Source organism: Cervus elaphus, chromosome 19 (genome assembly GCF_910594005.1).
Source record: "Cervus elaphus chromosome 19, mCerEla1.1, whole genome shotgun sequence".
Classification (NCBI taxonomy): domain Eukaryota; kingdom Metazoa; phylum Chordata; class Mammalia; order Artiodactyla; family Cervidae; genus Cervus; species Cervus elaphus.
Genome location: NC_057833.1, coordinates 33,568,905 through 33,590,066, shown reverse-complemented (window position 1 = coordinate 33,590,066; position 21,162 = coordinate 33,568,905). Strand labels below are relative to the sequence as shown.

The 21,162-nt window shown below is 38.9% G+C and overlaps 1 pseudogene; it reads left to right on the top strand.

Annotated features, from left to right (window-relative positions):
* Window positions 1-685: 685 nt before the first annotated feature.
* On the top strand, window positions 686-19,685 carry LOC122675209 (annotated as a pseudogene).
* Window positions 19,686-21,162: the final 1,477 nt, after the last annotated feature.

Genomic DNA, 21,162 nt, shown 5'->3' with positions numbered 1-21,162 from the left:
ATGATCCACTGATGTCTGGGTAGTAGCTCTTTTTTTTTTTTTTTTCTCATCATAGATGACACAGTAGCACTGGACTGCATTCTGAACAGCTAGCTGCTGCATCTTTCATGTACCATTCGACTTTTGGGTCCTGTGCCTCAAAAACTAACAGTGCCTCCTCAAATAAAGACAATCCCCTCGCCATTTCCTGTGTCGTGAGTCTGTTCAGCTCTTCAGTTACTTCTATCTCTCTGTCCTTTCTTTGGGCCTCCAATTCTATCAGGTCTTCATTAGTCAGCACCTCATGTTGCATAGCAAGGAGTGCAATGAAGTCATCCTCTTGCAGATCTAGTTCCAACTTCTCACTGAAAATCACTAAGTTGTTGAAGACTGCTTTGGACTCTTCATCCACCTTCCCAAATCCATGAAAATTGTGAACACACTGCAGGCAAAGGTTCTTCCAAATTCCATTCATGGTGACAGCCATAACCTCACACCAAGCAAAGTCAATGCTTTTTATGGTCTTGTAGATGTTATAGTCCTTCCAAAAATGTTGCAACATTGTTCCTGATTTGTCACTCACATTTACTACTTGATGAAAAGTGTGATGTAAATGGTATTCCTTGAAAGTCAATATAACTTCTTGGTCCATAGGTTGGATGAGCAACATAGGATTTGGTGGCAGATGCACTACTTTGATGTTAGGATGAAAGTTGTCTGTGAATGGGAAGTGGCCTTGAGCATTGTCAAGCAGCAAAAGAATGTTGAATCAGATGTCCTCCTTCAAGTAATATTTCTCTTCCTCCAGGATAAAGTAGTGGAAAAACTAGTCCTGGACAGTGGCCTCTGTCAGCCAGGCTTTGGGGTTACTCTTCCACACAACGGGAAGAGAGCCCATGGCTATTTTCTTAATAAATCTTTGGTTACCTGATACACTAAGAGAGACTTCAGCTTCATACTGCCAGAAGCATCGCCACCAAACATCAGAGTTAGCCTATCCTTTGAGCTTCCCTGGTGGCTCAGACGGTAAAATTGTCTGCTTGCAATGCTGGAGACCCAGGTTCAATCCCTGGGTTGGGAAGATCCCCTGGAGAAGGAAGTGGCAAGCCACTCCAATACTCTTGCCTGGAAAATTCCACGGATGGAGGGACCTCGTAGGCTACCGTCCATGGGGTCACAAAGAGTCGGACACAACGACTTCACTTTCACTTTGCTGAGTTTTGGTCTGGCATCAACTTTTCCTCCTTGCTGATATTACTTTGGTCTGGTATCCTCTTCCAGTACAGTCCTGTCTTGTCCATATTAAAAACCTGCTCGAATAAGTATGTGCATTCATCAATAATTTTTGAAGCATTTCAGGAAATTTATGGACTGCTATCATATCTACCCTCACTGCCTTGCCATTTGTTCTGGCATTGTGAAGGTAGACTCTGGGATTGGAACTGATGAAACAGGCCATGGTGGCATTAAAAGATGGGCCCTATGAGTCTTCTCTGTGTTTCTTCAGGTCGTCATAGAAGCTTTTAGCTTTCTCTTGAATCAGCATTAAGCTGAATGGAGTTTGATACTAATGCTGATCCTGCATCCACACACTGAGAGGTTTTTTCATCTCCTCCATACTTTTCCCTGCTTCTTCAACATTATTGTCAATATCACGGGCACAGCAGACTTCACATGTTCTATGATTTGTCCTTGTTCTTTAGAATCACACCAATGGTTGAATGATTCATGGACTAAGAAGGAGCAAAGTCTACCATCTTTTTGCCTCACACCACTCAATTATTTTCACTTTTGTTTCCATTACTATCGCTTGGCACTTCTTAGCATTACCAGCTACATCACTGACTGTTGCTTTTACACTTGCTTCTGGACATCCTGGGACTGAAATAAAGATACTGTCCTACTGTATTCTATACAGTAAAGTACACAAAACCACAACCATGCGTAGAGGAGACATGCATGTGACAATGTATGCCAGACATGGAAACTAACCTGCACGACTGGACACACAAACACATGTTTGCATCTTTGAAAGTTCTCAACTGGAAGGTTTGTATATAGGGGTCTTACTGGTCACTGTTGGTGAAAACATAAATTGGTTCGGACACTATGGAAATCAGTATGGAGCTTTCTCAAAAACTAAAAATATACCTGTCATATTATTTGGAAATTTCTCTCCTGAGGATATCCAAAAAAAATGAAAACACTTAATTCAAAAAGATACATGCATCCCAATGTTCATAACAGCATTATTTACGATAGCCAAAATATTGACACCACCTAAGTATCTATCAACAAATAAATGAATAAAGAAGGTGTGATGTGTATATGTATATGTGTTGTTGTTTTTTAATCATTCAGTCCCTTCTGACTCTTTTGCAATCCTATGGACTATAGTCCACCAGGCTTCTCTGTCCGTGGGATTTCCCAGGCAAGAATACCTGAGTGGGATGCCTTTTTCTTCCCCAGGGGATCTCCTCAACCCAAGAATCGAACCCATGTCTCCTGCATTGGTAGACAGATTCTCTACTACTGAGTTCATATATATGTGTATGTATGTATGTACATATGTATATGTATATGTGACACACACATATACACACAAACACATACACACATATGAAGAATTGATACTTTGAAACTGGTGCTGGAGAAGACTCTTGAAACTCCCTTGGACTGCAAGGAGACCAAACCAGTCAATCCTAATGGAACCTTGAACACTCACTGGAAGGACTGACGCTGAAGCTCCAATACTTTGGCCACCTGATGCACAGAGCCAACCCAGAGGAAAAGACCCTGATGCTGGGAAAGATTGAAGGCAAAAGGAGAAGGAGGCAGCAAAAGATGAGGTGATCAGATAACATCACTGACTCAATGGACATGAATCTGAGCAAACTCTGGGAGATAGTGGAGGACAGAGGAGCCTGGCATGCTATAGTTTGTGAGGTTGCAAAGAGTCAGACATGACTTAGTGACTGAACAACAACAAGATACACACACAAACACATATACATATATGATGGAATATTACTGAGCCACAAAGAAGTATGAAATTTTGCCATTTGCAGCAACAAAGACGGACATGGAGGGTATTATGCTTAGTGAAATAAGTTAGATAAAGACAAGTGCTATATGTTTTCTTGCACATATTGAATCTAAAACACAAAACATTTTTAATATATAGCAAAACAGAAACAGATGCACAGATACAGAAAATAAACTAGTGGTTATCAGTGTGGAGAGATGTCAGGGGGCAAGATATAGAAAGCAGACTAAGAGGTACCAACTACTAGGTATAAAATAAATAAGATATAAGGATATAATATATATATATAGCCAACATTTTATCATAGCTTTGTGTAGAGTATAATCTATAAAAATACTGAATCACTATGCTGTATACTTGAAACCAATATAATATTATAAGCCAACTATACCTCACTGAAAGAAATAATAATCACTGTATTAACTTGTTGCTCTGAGCAGAAGCCTAAACTTATTTTGTCTGATTTTTTTGAGCCTTCAACCTATAGCCCTACCCAGAACCAGATATTTCAATTTCCAAAGTTGCTGAATGATCTGTTTGGTTTTTTAAAGATAGAATATGGAATGAAATCTTGATTTCCCTTTATACCACTGAGATCTCAACTACTTTACCTCACACTATGGGCAAGTCCAACCTCCTGAGAAGCCAGTAGGAGGACAATTTAGGTAGGACCTCAAGGATAGTGAACTTGGAACTCAAGGATAGTGAAAAGATCAAGAGCTGTCCTCTCTGCTCAAGAGGAATTAAGGAAAAATGGAGAAAAGCCTAGAGATACTCTTCTCTGCTTAGAATTGCTCTGACTTTATTAACACACAGGATTCCAACCTCATTCTCTAGGCATTTCAGTCTAACTCTTTGGAAGACCCTCTGCTAGGGTACACAATGTGGAGGGGTGGGGCGCCTATAGCGTTACACCTACTACCTGGCCTTGCCCTTGCTTTCCAATTCATCTGATATCAAAACCATCTTTTCAAGTTTTACTGTGATAAGTCTCTGTTTGTTTTGTTTACTTCTTAATTATTAATTTCTGATTTTGTGTGTGAGACCAAAAGAAAAGTCTTTTATCACTGTTTCTTCCCTTTAGGACTAGAAGAGCTGACAGGGGTTGTGTTACAACAATGCTCAGTTGATCTGAGGAGAAGCTGGGGCAAAGATAATGACTCTGGGAGTTCAGGTATTCTTACTTGCATGGGCCATTTGCAAACTCTTGAGAGTGACCTTAGTCATGCAAGTGTGTGTGTGTGTGTGTGTGTTCAGTCACTAAGTCATGTCTGACTCTTTGAGACCCCATGAACTGCAGTACGCCAGGCTTCCCTGTCCTTCATTATCTCCCAGAGTTTGTTAAATTCATGTCCATTGAGTTAGTAACACTATCTAACCATCTCATCATCTGGTGCCGAAGTATTGTCAGCTTCTTTGGAAAAAAAAAAATGTAATCTATTGTTTTTATTTTAAAATTAATAGTTTATTTTATTTTGAATGTATAATTATGTACTCACTTTCTTAAAGGAATACTCCTCAATTAACAAGGTTTTGGTGCAACCCTGAGTTGGCAAGAAGGACGTAAGCACAAAGATAGGCAAAGACTAGCCCTTTTGGAGTCCCAGTGAGAGAAAAGAGAGGAACACCTCTGAGGAAAAGCTAGAAGCATCAGAATGCTGGATAATTTAGCAAGTTACAAGAGTAACCTGACATTAGGTATACAGCTTAGAGGAATGGAAGAAAGATTGTGGTTTAAGACATAGTGCACTGATAAATACCCACTCCAGTGTTCTTGCCTGGAGAATCCCAGGGACAGGGGAGCCTGATGGGCTGCCGTCTATGGGGTCGCACAGAGTCGGACACGACTGAAGTGACTTAGCAGCAGCACTGATTAATGAGTGAGCTAAGTATGGCAGACTGTTTTGACCTGTTTTTGTACTTGTTTGAACTTAGAACAGCAGCTCTTGTCAGTTATTTCCAAGATGGGAAGTTGTCCACATCATCTCACAAGTTAACACAGTGTTAAGAGCACAGATTTTAGAGCCACATGCACTGGGTGTGAATCCTGACCTGGCCACCAACCAGACATAAGAGTTTGGAAATCTCTTGTGCCCATTTCCTAATCTGCAAAGTGAGATTAATACTGGCATCTACCATATAGACTTGTTAAAAGGATTAAATACAATAAAACATACAGAGCACTTCTCACATGCCTAGCACAAAGTCTGAGCTCACAAAACGTGAGCTCTTTTGGTCATTCCCCAAGTCTCCTCCTCTAAATATCACTGCTCCTATTCTCTGTGGTACTCTCATTTTGCATGTTTAGGTTTTGTTATCGTATTTTCTTTTAAATAGTGGTGTTAATAATTTTAAAATTAGTAAGTCCTGCTTGCATCAAACTTGGAAAGAAACCCAAAAAAGTATAAAGGAGAAATTTAAAATAATTTAAATCTCTCTCCAGCACATTCATGCAAGCTGTATGTCTTAAGTGTCTATGTGCAGCAGGTACTGTCATGGACTCTGGTGCCTCTAAATCCTATATTTTTCCTGATCCATGCTGCTGCTGCTACTAAGTCGCTTCAGTTGTGTCCGACTCTGTACGACCGGGTAGACGGCAGCCCACCAGGCTCCCCCGTCCCCGGGATTCTCCAGGCAAGAATACTGGAGTGGGTTGCCATTTCCTTCTCCAGTGCATGAAAGGGAAAAGGGAAAGGGAAGTCACTCAGTCGTGTCCTACTCTTGGCGACCCCATGGACTGCAGCCTATCAGGCTCCTCCATCCACGGGATATTCCAGGCAAGAGTACTGGAGTGGGGTGCCATTGCCTTCTGTTCCTGGTCCATATCTCTGTCCTATTCAGTCTGTTTAAAAGGAGAGATGGTAACTGTTTTTGAAGTCTACTCAGTCAAATAAGTAAGGCTAATTCTGCTCTTAAATTCAGCTTCTTTCTAATTCAACTTCTGTTCTAATTTAACTATCTCTGGATCAGGAAGATCCCCTGGAGGAGAGAATGGCAACCCCCTCAAATGTTCTTGCCTGGAGAACCCCATGGGCAGAGGAGCCTGGTTGGCTACAGTCCATAGGGTTGTAAAGAGTTGGACACAACTGAAGAAATTTAGCATGCACATACCTACAATGACACTGATATTAAGATTAATCCTAATCATAATACTAAGAGTTGTTGCATGTGGTACACAAAGTTCTTTTATCCAATTCACACTGTTTCTGTGTGGGGACACAGGAGAAAGATCAACATCTGCAGTTTACTAAAGTTTATAAAGTCTAAGGAGTATTCCCAAGGAAGTTAAACAATTTTTACCAGATCACAAAGCTAGAATACAAAGGGCCTGAGATTCACATTCTGGTGAGCACAGGGGTGATGCCTTCAACTTTGGAATCTGCACATTCTTTGCAGCCATCTGAAATTTACAATTTTAAATGGTATGCCTTCTGTCCAGCGGACAGCTCCTTCAGCTCCCATTTCCAATCAAGAGAGTATCTCAGACCTGCTCCCAGACCCAAGTTCTCAGATAACCATTGAGTTAAACCTTGGAATGGGCCCACTTAGAATCCTTGACCACAGCCTTGGAGACAGTCCCCAGAGAGACGTGAGGATGAGAACAGTCATCTGCTGTTAGTCTATTCTCAAGGTGGCTATCAGGATTATTTTCCAATATGCAACTTAAAAATTAAATATACACTTGCATTTTTCTCTCCTTGCACAGCAGAGATGAAGTAAGCCAAGATTAGCAACAGGTTAGGGAAAAGAGAGACAGGTTTGCCATTCTGAATAAGCTATCACTTGGTTTTGTGAAAAGTGAAGTGAGAGATCTGTCACTTCAGTCATGTCCAACTCTTTGAGACCCTGTGGACTGTAGCCTGCCAAACTCCTCTGTCCATGGAATTCTCCAGGCAAGAACACTGGAGTGGGTTGCCATTTCCTCCTCCAGGGGATCTTCCTGACCCAAGTATTGAACCCAAGTCTCTTATGCCTCTTACATTGGCAGGCAGGTTCTTTACCACTAGCACCACCAAAGCATTTAATAATTTATTCATGTATTCATTTTCCTATATTGAGTTAAAAAAATAGTGGGCTGCTAGTCAAAACGAACAATGCTTATGATTCTCTGAAATGAAAGAATATGTCCAAGAGAAAGAGAAGGAAAGGAGGGAGAGAGTTTAGTGAATTATTCACTCATCTTTCCTCATTAATAGCAGAATGTTCTCAACAAATTAATAAGCAATTACATTCCCATCGACTGAGACGCCCAGGGGAAGAGCCATCTGATGCATTTATTAAATTAACCCTATATGCTCTGAGCCAATGTCAATTGAGAAGCACAAGAAATAAACTTTTTTTTTAATTTTACAGATTTACTTCTCTGAGCTCTGAATGATACCTAGAGTAAGAAAGAAAGAGTAGAAAGGGCAGTTAAATTCAAAGAAAGATATGAAGCCAGAAGTATTCTGAAAGTAGCCTGGAGTTAGATCCACCAAATTCCACAAAAATGTGACAAAATGAGTTTGCAATTTCTTCAGGAAATTCCTTTAACTCCTTTATGGAATTCTGCAATTTTACCTGGTTGTACCTAGGAATAAGATTGTCAGAACATTTTGTGCTGGTGCTGATGTATATAGCAATTTATTCACTACAAGCTCTGGGTAATTTCAGATCTCAAATACATTTTATGAGAAGTTCAAGAAATAGAGAAAAAAATTGTTGTTGATTATTAGAGGATCAGATATTTTATTCCTTTTCCAGGCTAACTCCTTTCTTTACTTATCAAATATGATTAAATGCTTACCATATACCAGGTATAGTTCAACATGCTTTAAAAATATTAATTCATTTACTCCTTATAATAACCCTCTGAGGCAGGTGCAGATAGAGGTTAATTTGCCCAAGGCTGTAACAGTGGAACTGGTCCTCAAACCCAGGCTATTTGGTTACAACATCTGTGTGCCTAAACACTGCTCTGTCCTCTCTACATGAAGGAAGGAATGAATGAGCAAATAACAAAGATATGCACGAATGCCTACCTGGAAATGTACTCTGTCATTTATTCCCTTCCTCTCTACCAGCTCTTTGCATTTTGTCCACAAACACTGGGGTGTTTTCTTTCAGAAGAGAACACTTCAAGCTGTCATTCTCTTGTCAAATTTCTTGAAAGGAAGCCCACACTTGCCACATCCACTTCTCTGCCAGGTATTTATTCCATAACTTCATGAAATCTGATTCCCTACTCCCTCCCACTTCTCCACTGACACTGCTCTCTTGAAGGACTGAACTGCCTTATTCAGTGGCCTGCTTCTCAGATTCACTAATCTCCGCCTCCCTGCTCCTTTCTAGACCCTTTCCTCTCTGGGTTCCTGTTAGCCAGGTCCTCCATTTTCCTTTGCTAGTTGACACATCTTGACAGCTAGCCTTGGTATGACTCTTATTCCTTCTCTCTCTCTCCACACACATTATTTTTTAAACATTCTCACATCCTCGAGTAACTTCTACTCTACACTAATTTCTGGAATCTGATTGGCCACAAACCTGACTTGTCAGCACTCAGAAAGTGGGTCCAATTTCTTTGACGATAAAGTCACATTAACCAATCTCACAAGATAAATGATGAAGTATTCACTTATAATGAAAAGTAGTATATCAAAGGGTCATCAACCCAGAGCATTACATAAGGAGTGAAATTCTGATCAATATACCAGTTCATTTATTTAGAAAAAGTAGTATTATTACCAAAAAAAAAAAAGAATGACAACTGGAGTTCTCTCATACGCTCCTTTTCCCCACAAGAACGTTCCAGGTGGGAAGTTAAATTATAATCAGAAGACTACTAGGTCAGCATGGAATAAGGATAGGGTGAAATAATCACATGACTCAAATATTTAGCAGCATCAGTCTGATAGTCACAGGTGTATCTAGCTCAACAACAGAGCAAGAGCTGCCGATGGGACCCAGCAAGTAGAATAATTATTAAAGGCATCATTTCCCCTGAATGAACAAATGAATGAATGAATGTTGAACAAGAGTCTTGAGGTTATTTTTATTTTACCATTACATTATAGTTATTTGTTGAAATATTGATCCTGTTGCAAAATCTGAGCTGTAAGGTGTCAAGGGCCACATAGGCTCATCACTGTATCTTTACCATCAAGCACATTGCTTAGCACTTAGTAGTGTGCCAAGTCACTTCAGTCATGTCCAACTCTGTGCAGTCCTATGGACTGTAGCTCGCCAGGCTCCCCTGTCCATGGGATTCTCCAGGCAAGAAGACTGGAGTGGGTTGCCATGCCCTTCTCCAAGCACTTAGTAGAGAAGGCAATAAATACTTATTAAAATTAAATCATTCAGACACATAAAATACCTTTCAAAGTTAAATTTAAATGTGAGTTCACCATAAAGTCCTATTGTGTGGGTTTTTTCCCCTCGTTTTTCAAGGTTTATGAAGTCAAATAAATAGAATGCCTTGATTTCAAATGTTTACATCTAGCTCACAGATTGAAAATTGTGAAACAGTCGACCACACAGTTTTCATTTTTGTCCATCTTATTCCTATAAACTTTGACTATTTATTTCTCCTATCCAGTGACTACACCCCAATTCCACCCCCCCCCCACACTCCTTTATCTTTGATGCTTCTCATTCTCTGTAGGTGGAGGATGTCGCAGCAAAGAGAGGAAATAACAGATTCTGTGTGCCTATATGGGCTAACCCAGGGCACTCATGGGGTTAAAAGCACTGCAGTAATATTAAGCACATGTTTCAAGTCAGCAGGGTGCCAGCCTGAGATGTCCTCAAAGCCTAATTTGATAGATATTATGCCATACACTGCTGCAAGTAGTAATGAAGAAAGTAAAAATTTTATGGATGAGCAAAATAGGAGCTCTTATGGATGGAGTGTTTTTAAATCAGGTGTATAATTTACCCAGTGTCAGACCACATGTAGAGTGCATTACTCAATTGAACTTACAAGCAGATAGGAAAGCAGTTTCTTTTAATAAGCACTTCTTCAACTTATTGGCTCTACAATTACTTGCACCAAATTACCAGCAGCTGCTGCCTGTTTGGTGTTTTATCCTAGACAAGGAGTTACATTAGTTTCTAATCAACAAGCCATTCAAGGACTCTTTATAATTTTTAGCTTAATTCCACTTTTATTTGGAATTTATTAATTGAAATATCCAATATTTTCATGACAGTATTTTGCTTAGCTTCCTTTAACAGGAAACCTATTCAACTGCTGAGGTTGAAGGGGAAAAGGGAGGGAAGATACTCGTCAAACTTATTTCTGATATTTGCAACATCATACATCCTCTATTGGACTCATCTTGCCTTATAGTCTGAATTTTGACATTTCAATTGCTTTTGTAAAAATAATGATACTGTATTTAGACTTTATATTTGCAGTCAATAAATCGTTTTGTCTCTAAATAGCATATTCCCATGCACAGGAGTTAACTGCAAGTTTAAACATTAACCAATTCAGTTTAACACAGGTCTTCTCAACTTTGGCACCATTGACAATTGGGAGTGGCTAACTCTTTATTGGGAGAATGTTCTGAACACTGTAGAATGTTCAGGAAAGATGTCTGGACTCTAACCACCAGATGCCAGTGGCACCTTCCCACCCCCAGCCCCCAGTTGTAACAAAATGCCTGCAGCTATGGTCAAACCACCCCAGACAATTTAACAGATTTGAAGAAATTAAATGGAAAAGGGTTTCAGAAACAGTTGTAAGAGGAAAGTATTGAATATGTTTTCAATTCATTTGTTAAAGATTTTCCAAAGTATTCATACAAAGACTGTGTCTCTGTGTGTACTAGTCCATATTTGCTTGCTTTATGAAGAACTGTAAAATGAATTTGAGAAAATTTAGGCAAAATTCAATTATTTAAGTATTATTCTATTTTCAAGCTGCTTTCAGATCCAAAGGCAAAAGGAAACCACCAACACCAGCGGCAGCTGCTAATAGCTAAATAAATATTTGTATAACTTTCACTGTAGAAAGCAAGGCCTGGGGACTAATTTTAGACAAGTGTGGTTATATTGTTGTCAGTAGAGCCAAGAAATCTGAGACAAAATTCATTCTTTTAAATTATATTACACACTATTGCCAGCTTTAAATTAAAAATCAGGAAAATGTGAACATAAGAGATAATTAACAATGATAAATCATAAAAATGGCAAGTCCAGTTCAAGATTTTTCTCATAGGGTTTTCAAATCCACAGTCGTATTTTTGAAGATCAGAATCAAAATTGGTAATGCCAAGAACTAGAGTACCTGTACACACAGAAAAACAGCAAAAGTGAAAGAAAGTTAAATTGCCATCCCATTCACCATCCAGTCATCTAGAACTTACCATCGACCATCTTCCATCTAGTCATATGTTGAAAGATCCAAATAACATCCATTTGAAAGTGGTTCCTTCTTAGTGTATCATAGAAACTTAACCACACAAACTTGAAAGATAATTTATATTTACCAGGGCCCTTCCCCAACTTCATCCTAATTAGATACACTTCACAACAAGCTTCTCAAACTTTAATGTATGTATGGATCACTTGGTATCTTGACAAACTGTGGATTCTGATTGAGTAGGTCCGGGGCTTTTGCATTCGTGCATGCCAAGTCACTTCAGTCATGTCTGACTCTTTGTGACCCCATTGACTGTGGCTGGCCAGAATCCTCTGTCCCTGGGATTCTCCAGGCAAGAATACTGGAATGGGTTGCCATTTCCTCCTAAAGGGATTTTCCCCACTCAAGGATCAAACAGGTGTCTCCTATGTCTCCTGAATTGGCAGGCAAGTTCTTTACCACTAGTGCCACCTGGAAAGTCCACCTGGGGCTTTAGGGAGCCTTTCTAACAAACTTCCAGATGATGACAATGCTGCTGATCCATGGACTACATTTTGATGAGCAAGGATTTGCTTACAACAAATCACCAACTGATCATCAAGCCTGATCTTGAACATTTTTAGGGGGCCAATAATAGAGAAAATCTTAACTCCATAAAGTAATACAACATTGTACCTAGTGAAACCTTAATTATTTTCAGGTTCTTTTTGGAAACAGTGTCTAGACCATGGGAAAATTGAGCAATAAGTTTTTTTTTAAATGTTTTATTGGGGATGGATTGGGAGATTGGGATTGGCATATATACACTACTATGTATAAAATAGCAATCAGTTAAAAACACTTTGTGACTTCCTTGGTAGCTCAGTGGATAAAGAGTCTGCTTGCAGTGTAGGAAAGCCATGTTTGATCCCTGACTTGGCAAGATCCCCTGGAGAAGAAAATGGCAACCCACTCCAGTATTCTTGCCCGGAGAATTCCATGGACAGAGGAGCCTGGTGGCCTACAGTCCATGGGGTCACAAAGAGTCAGACATGACTGAGTGACTAACACTTTCACAAACAATTTACAGAATTAAGCAAAATTACTGAAAAATAATTGCTAAATCTCAACCTACTGAAGTCAATTCAAAATGGATTCCCTCTGCTAATGATTTACAAAATTCAAAAATAAATAACTGGATCTTCATACAAACCATGGCTTCTGTGATAGACTAAGGACATGTTCCCCTCTTACCACTGTGTCTACATGACTCCACTAAAATACTGAAAAAGAGAACCATCATGTCTCTAACAGTGACTTACAGCTATAACCCAGCCTCTTTAAAAAAAAAAAAAAACAAATTAAGATTTTTCTCACAGCTCTGATATATTTTGACCATGCTGACAAAAACATGTCATAAGTCTGTTATTTTATAAGGAAATAAAAGGAATGACATTAAGTTAGTGGATTCACTCCTTTTCCCTGAGACAAGAAACATCCTCCCATTTGAAAAATCCAAAGAACTTTCAGTTTCCAGAAGACTCAGATTCATGACCTTAAATCCAGACCTATAAAAGCACCATGACTTCATGATTATAGTTTGCAAATAATCCAAATCCTCTATTTTACATCAGTAGTTTTGTTTCAGCCTATTTTATGGCTATGCTAGTCCTCTACCCAGTAAAGAGAAGTGAAACAACAGTTTTAAATGAGTTATTTTTTCTTGTTCATTTTTTAAAATTGAAGTTTAGTTAATTTACAGTGTTGTGCCAATCTCTGCTAGACAGCAAAGTGACTCAGTTATCCATTATGGTTTATCCTAGAGGAGGATATGAAGCCCAGAGGTAATATGTGATCCTGATGTCACTTAATGATTTTGTGATCACCTTAAATATTCAAAATATTAAACCTTAAATATTCAAAATATTAACAATAGGCAATGCTTGGGCTTCAAGCAATCAGAAGAGAATCCTCAATCAGAAAGGACACTGTCCATAAGCCATCAGCACGGCCATACTAGTGCACGACAGCCACAAACTGGCCTGCCTTTGAATAACAGGAAGTCAGAAGTCCCTATGGGCAGTGCATGTTTTATCAGGGGTAGATGTAGGCCAGGAATGACTTTTACTCAGAATAGGGATAAATACGTAGTTCCTCCAGAGTGAAGTTCTTTGGGAATCAAGATTAATGTCAATCATATTTAACACATTTATCAATATTCAAAAAGACCAAATTTATTCAGTGTGAAAGCTCCCAATTTGTAGCTAAGAAAAAAGGTAAAGTATAGGTATGAGTGAAGTGACTAAAGTCACTCAGTCATGTCCGACTCTTTGTGATCCCATGGACTATAGCCTGCCAGGCTCCCTCCATCCATGGGACTTTCCAGACAAGAATACTGGTATGGGTTGCCATTTCCTTCTCCAGGAGATCTTCCCAACCCAGGGATCGAACCCAGGTCTCCCACACTTCAGGCAGACTCTTTACTGTCTGAGCCATCAGGAAAATCTTACCAATTTGTACAAGTGGATAGAAAAGTAATAAGTAGACTTCAACTTAGAAAGTATACGATAATATATTTTATGATAAATGACATGGGCATAAAATGAACAGCTCTGAACCATTAGCTTCAGGCAGAGGAAGTACATGTCTAGGAGTCATTGCTAGTTTCCCAAAGATACTAAATGAATCATCTATGGGGTTGAAAAGTGAAGAAAACATCAATGTATAAAGAAAAATGCTAAATACATGTTGAATCTAAAAACACAAAGCAAGCAAACCAAACAAAGGCAAAGTTATATATACAATGAAGAACAATTTGTAGATGCCAGAAGGTTGAGGAGTAGGGAGGGGGCAAAATAGGTAAAGGGGATTAAAAGGTACAAATTTCCAGTTATATGAAAAGTTGTGTGGGGGAAAAAGGAGAATAAGGAGAAAGAGGAGGGGGATGAGATGGGAGGGGATGAGGGGCAGCAGTAAGGTGGGGTGGGTATGGGAAGGAAGGAAGAGGGAGAGAGAGGAAAGGAGAAGTGAAAGAAGAAAAGAAACCCAACTGAAATTAGCATCCTAGAAAGCTTCAGTACTTAAACTTTTTGAATGCTAAGTGAGATTATGCTATTACATATCAAAAATTTTAATAATGAAGCTAGAGAAGGCACACAACAGAAGAAATAGCAACCAACATGTTAGGGTGCTGCTATTTGAGGCACACTGAAACACTGGCCTCTTCAGCCTGGAAAGACAACTTCTTAATGGGGAACTTGATTAAAATTTATACAATTACAATCTGGGTAACATGGTCACAGGCTTGTTCCCCAATAGAATGGTGGGGCATTCTTGAAACTTCAGTAAAATAAGTTTAGGAAACTAGAAGGAAGAAGTGATTAGCAAATTTACAGAACTCAAATTCATCTGCATCATCTCCCCCAGGCTCCCTCCCACAAAAGTTAACACAAGAAGGAAATAAAGACTTCAGGTCAAAGTCCATTCCTCTATTTAGCGCCAACCACCAGGCTAAAAGCTAAGACAGTGCTGAAGAGTAAAACTTCTGTGGTTCCTGCTCTGATAAGTTTAGAGCCAACTGGGTTAGCACCTGAATGGAGTGACAGATAAATAGCTGAAAAATTGCACCAATAATATAAAATTATAACAGATCAAAACTCTGAAGAAAAGGCACATGGTCCTATGACAGTGTCTGGCCTTGACCTAACCAGAAGGACACTATTCGGAAGTATGCTGATATCTTAGAGATGGGTAGAATTTGAACTAACAGGCTAAAAAGCAATAAATGCCTACTAAATAAAGTCAGACTCTTTTTTTAACATTCAGGGTACACTAAAGCATCCAGTTTAATCAAAATTCATACTCATTTCAGTGGAAAGGCTTCAAGGATAGACTACTGGAATCTCCAATATCAACAAACACTGGGAGAATGACACAGAAGGCTGATGCCAAAGAAAAATTTTTCAGCTATAAATGATAGATAATTAATTGGCATCTCTTAAATGGAGCTACCCAGTGAAAATATCATTTTTAATAAAATGCACTATTGCCCAGAAAATGACTAGGTGAGAAATCTATACAAGTTAAGAGTGGTTATGTAAGTTGACTTACCTCATAAAGCATGGAACCAGTTCACTGAACCAAAATTCACTGAAAAGGGAAATTAATAAAAATTCATAAGGCCATTCTAGCACTGTCTAATTTGATTTATATCATTATTAGTTCTGAAATGCCTACTTGTGACTAGAGTATGAACTTGTGATATATCATGTTTTTCATTTGTGAATCCCTAGCCGAAAGCACAGTGCCATGCTCATTGCAGGCAATCAATAAATGTTTGTTGACTTGAAAGACAATAGTCAAGGCTTTAATTTATCTAACACAAGTCATTGACTAACAGTCATTATCTACTTCATTTGTGTTGGTGAACACTGACATTTAAGGATGTTCTGTTGATACATACACCAGGACCTCCCAAACAGGAACACAGCCCTGCTCTCAAGCTTGACAGGGCTGTTTTTACCATCTGGTGCTCTCAATCCCAGAAAATCCTCCTTCTTGCCAAACATAGTCATTATGTCCAAGTGCACATTTTGGGGGCACTAAAATGTTGACTTTGAAGTTCAACAAAAGCCATTTTAGTTGCTTTATTTCTATTTTCTCTTTAAAGACACCACTTTGCAGTTAGCAAAATCCTGCTCAGATTGATAACTGCTATCATGTTCTCCAATCTTGTACATCTCCACCCCATACTACTGTGAGGGGGTGGGAAACTGTTGTGAGAATTTTTTCCTGAAAGGTAGGGCCTTCAATATTTACACTATATGTACATAAAATATATTTTTATGTATGTGAAATCTAGTGTATACACACAGTAGAAATTCTCTTTAAGTAACCTCCATATACAGTAATTGAAACCTAAGGCATACTTAATAGTCACAACTAGTAAATTGCTCTCTAGAAAATCCAAATGCAACTGCATTTTCAGTTGGATTTAGGCTTACCAAGAATTGGTTAAACTTGTTTCCAAACTTTTTCATTTCACTGGTACTTGCTATTGTGAGTTTGTAATTTTAATTAGTGTTACTATATATCTGATGAAATGTAAGTGAGAAAACAAAATGATGTGGTCTAAAAATACATCAGATGCTTTAAAATAAGAACAAGTAACTAACAAGTAATTTCTATTAAATTGTTTTTGGGGAACAAAAATGGAAAAGACTGCAGAAAATTATAAAAATCTGGAAATTTTTTGCCTCGTGACTTCAGATGTGAATTTAAGCTTTAGCTCCAGCTTTTACATAAATCAAAACTAGAAATATTATACAATATATTATGCATGTGGTTTATGTAAAAGAAGAAATTTAATTATTGGACCCATATCAAAGAACATACCTTGAACCTACATAAAAAAACTGGTGAATGAAAATACTCTTATATGTTCTTAGCCAAAATAAAAGATTTCTGTTATGTTAGTACTATTTTTAAGGAATCTGTTCTTAAACAGATTTTTCAATTAATCAACTACCTATAGATCCCACTCAGAAGGAATCAAAGCTACTGTATTTTGCTCCTAAATAAACTTATTTCACCCTCTTCCATGAAAAATGCAAACCAATAAAAAGTCTGCTTCTCCTTGTTTCTTTCAGAAGAAAGATGCTCTTTCACATCATCACTCCATTCATTTGATGGTCAGTTTTGCAAACTGCCACCCACCTGGTTGCTCAAACCGAAACCTTTGAGTTGTCCTTAATATACTGCTTTCCTCATCACTTATATCTAATCCATTAACAAATATTATTAATTCAGCTTCTAAGATATAAATCATTTCACTTCTCTACACTGGATTATAAAGGGCAAGGGGGAGAAAGGTTCAAATTGAAGAGGTAGGTAGGGCTGGTCATGAATGGCCTTATAGGTCATGGCAAGTAGTCTTAATTTTGCTCCAAATATAATGACAAACTATTGGATTACCCTAATTATTGTGTGGAGAAATAATTATGAGAGGGTCCAGAAATGGGAGCATGGGGAAAACAGTGGGCTACACAGACTTAGTCTACAATGGTGGTTAATGCTGTGTAGTAAATTTAGTAAAAATTTAATAATAACACTTGGCATATATTCTAAAGATTGAGTCAACAGAACCTTCTGAATATGGGGAGCATAAATGAAAGAGAATGGTAATGCACACAATCTAGGTGTTTTAACCCTACATCTGGTTGAAAAGAGAAGCCATTTAATAAGAATGAAGAGGGTGTAGAAGAATAAGCTTGGTGGTGTAGGTGTAGCAAGAGTAGGACATGTAGGATTAAGAATTGTGTTGCCATGTCTCAAGGGATTAAATAAGCAGTTGAATATATGACTGCAGTTCAAAAAAGTTGGAGCTATAAATTTAGAAATCATCAGGATATATGTGGTATATAAAGTCACATGAATAGGTGAAATTACCAAGAGGAAATTCATATTTAGAACTACATAAGAGAAAGCCAAAAGAAAGAGTTGGCAAAGGAGATTGAGGATAATAGATGGAAATTTAGGAAACTGTGGTATCTGGAAATCTAAGAGTTTCAAGGAGGAGAGAGATGCTAATAAAAGCTGAGAGCTGCTGCTGCTGCTGCTAAGTCACTTCAGTCGTGTCCGACTCTGTGCGACTCTGTCGGACTCTGTCCGACTCTGGCAGCCTACAGGGCTCCTCCGTCCCTGGGATTCTCCAGGCAAGAGTACTGGAGTGGGTTGCCATTGCCTTCTCCAAAAGCTGAGAGAGAAAGTAAAATAAAGTCAGAACTAAACATTGGTTTGGTAAGATGGAAGGTGTTGGTGACCTCGGGAAAGGAGACTACAATGGAGTGATAGAGAAAAATACTCCTTTGAATGGCTTATAAACAGAATGGGAGGTAGGAAACAGAAACATCAACAATACACAGCTCCTGCTTTACAGCCTTGCAGCTCTTGGTAATATCTGGATCAGCGATTCTAAGGAACCCACCATTATGGGTAAAAAAAGAACACCCATATCAATATTATCATCATCAACAACGCGGACTCTGACTAGTCTACCACCACTGCACATCTAACCTGCAAGTGTGGGGGTATTGATAAGAGAACCATGAGAAGTCTGAGAAGGCAGCAGCGGAGATGGGCAAAGGCCTTTTCAAGTATGCCTGGGTGCTGGACAAAATGAAGACAGAAAGAGAGTGTGGCTTCACCATGAAATCTCACTATGGAAGTCTGAGACAACCAAATACTACATCACCATCATTGATGCCCCAGGCACTTTATCAAGAACATGATCACTGGCTATCCCAGGTGACTGTGCTGTGGTCATTGTGGCCAGCAACATGGGCACATCTGAAGTAGCCCTCTTGAAGAATAGGCAGATCTGCAAAGAACATGGCCTACACACTGGGTGTTAAGCCACTCATCATGGCTGTCAACAAGGCGGATTCAACCAAGCCCACCCACAGTGCTGCATACTTCCGCAAGATCACCAAGGATGTGAGAGCCTACATCAAGAAGATCAGCTATAATTCGGCTGCCATGGCCTTTGTACCCATCTCACACCTCACGGCTAGCATAGTCCAGCATCCACATGCCCATGTTCAAGAGCTGGAAGGTCAAGAGGAAGGAGGAAAATGCCACAGGGATGACACTCCTGGAAGCTCTGGACTCCATTCTCCCACCTTACTCAACTGGTCAACGAGCCCCTGAGGCTGCCTCTGTAAGACATGCACATGATTGGAAATATTGGCCCTGTGTCTGTGGACTTTCTGGAGACTAGCTTCCTGAAACTTGGGATGGAGGTCACCTTTGCCCCACCAACCTCAGCTCAGACGTCAAGGCTGTGTAGATGCACCAGGAGACCCTGCCTGAGGCCCTTCTGGATGACAGGTGGACTTTAATGTGAAGAATTTATCTGTGAAGGACATTCATCATGGAAATATGGCTGGAATGACCCCTCCCCTACCAGATGGAGGCTGGTAGCTTTATGACACAACTGACTGTCTTGACACAATAGTTGGAAGATCCACACCAACTATTTCCCAATCAGCCCACATCTTCTGCAAGCTTGCTGAGCTGAGGGAAAAGATTGACTGATGCTCAAGCAAGAAACTGGAGGACAACCCCAAGACCCTGAAGTCAGGCCATTGTGCAGATACACAGATAGTCCCCAGCAAGGGCATATGTGTGGAGATGTTCTCTGAGTACCCACCTCTAGGCCATTGTGATGTGTGGGACATGAGACAAATAGTGGCCACTGGAGTCATCGAGGCTGTGGATAAGAAGTCATCCTCAGCAGGCAAGGGCACCAAGTCAGCAGTAAAGGCCAGAAAGAAATGAAGTATGTCCCCTGAAGTTTCCTCAGAAACTCACTACAAAAATTATTTAATACTCTATGCATTCACTGAGTAAGATTAATAAAAATTAATTAGTTGTCAAAAAAATAAACCACTTCTTTGCATGTGGCTGCCCAGTTTTCTCAGCACCATTTATTGAAGAGACAATGCTTGCCCTCTTGAATAATCTTGCCTATTTTGTCATAAATTAATTCCTCTTTAAATATTACATACCATTTAAATTTGCTAAGAAAGCAGAACTTAAATGCTCTCACTTCCTTTCCCAGATAAAAGATAAATATGTTAGGAGATGGACATGTTAATTAATTAGATGGCTGAAAATTCTTTTACTATGTATATGCATATCAAATCACCACAATGCATGCTTTAAATATCTTACAGTTTTACATGACAACTATATTTCAATGAAGCTGATATTAAAAAATCAACAACTCTTGTGGAGAGTTTTGCTATAAAGGGGGGCAGAGAAATAAGGTAGGGATAGAGGAACACACGAAGTTAGAGATGATGTTTTACTTTTAAGATGGGATTATTACATAATACCCTTGAGTAAAAAAGAGAAGACTGGCTTCTGTGTACAAGGAGATAACTTGACCTCAGGAAGGATAAAGACACCTTATCCTTGTGCATAAATGGGAAGAAAGAGTATGTTGGATATAAATCTACAAATTTGGCTGATAGATTTTCATAACAGAAAGATGAATTGTTTCTCTTTTGTGAATTGTGTTGAAAGTGAGAAGAGAAAAGGGGCTGCTGGTACTCTGAGGAAAGAGAAGGTTGGATCAGAGATTAACAAGCTATTGCCAGGCAGTATTGTATCTACCTGATGTCTCTGAACATACTTTTAAGTAGAAACAAATCAATTCATAAATGTGTTTTCCTCCACTACATACAGGGATCATATTTATTGTATATATTTATTATTTTGATTACTTAGATACCGTATATCTCCTCAACTAGATTATAATCTTTAAAATATACTAGATTATAATCTTTAAAATATATAACTGCTGTCTCTACTTCTAAGACCTTCATTCACACTATCTGGCATGTAGCTGGTATTTCATTAATATGTGTTGACTGAATAATTCAGTATCCACAAGTGTTCAAAATATGCTTAAAGTTTAACTCATTTTTATCTTGCCATTAACTCTTCCATGTACACATCTGTCCTCTACTTTTTATTATATTACAGCTTATCCAACTAATTTCCCAATCCAAACATTTGGAAATCATCCTCTGACCTCCCTCATTTCATTCTCCATGACCCAACAATCAAATTCAGTCAACTCTGCCATTTAAATATTTCTTGGAGCTATTCAGTGTTCTCTTTCCTGTAGCCAATTTTCTGGTCAGGTCACCGTCACCTCACCTGGATTACCGGAAAAGCATCATACTAGCTCTCCTGACTTTTCATTTTATACTCGGGTCCATTCTCTACACCTTTGAAACAGTATAAA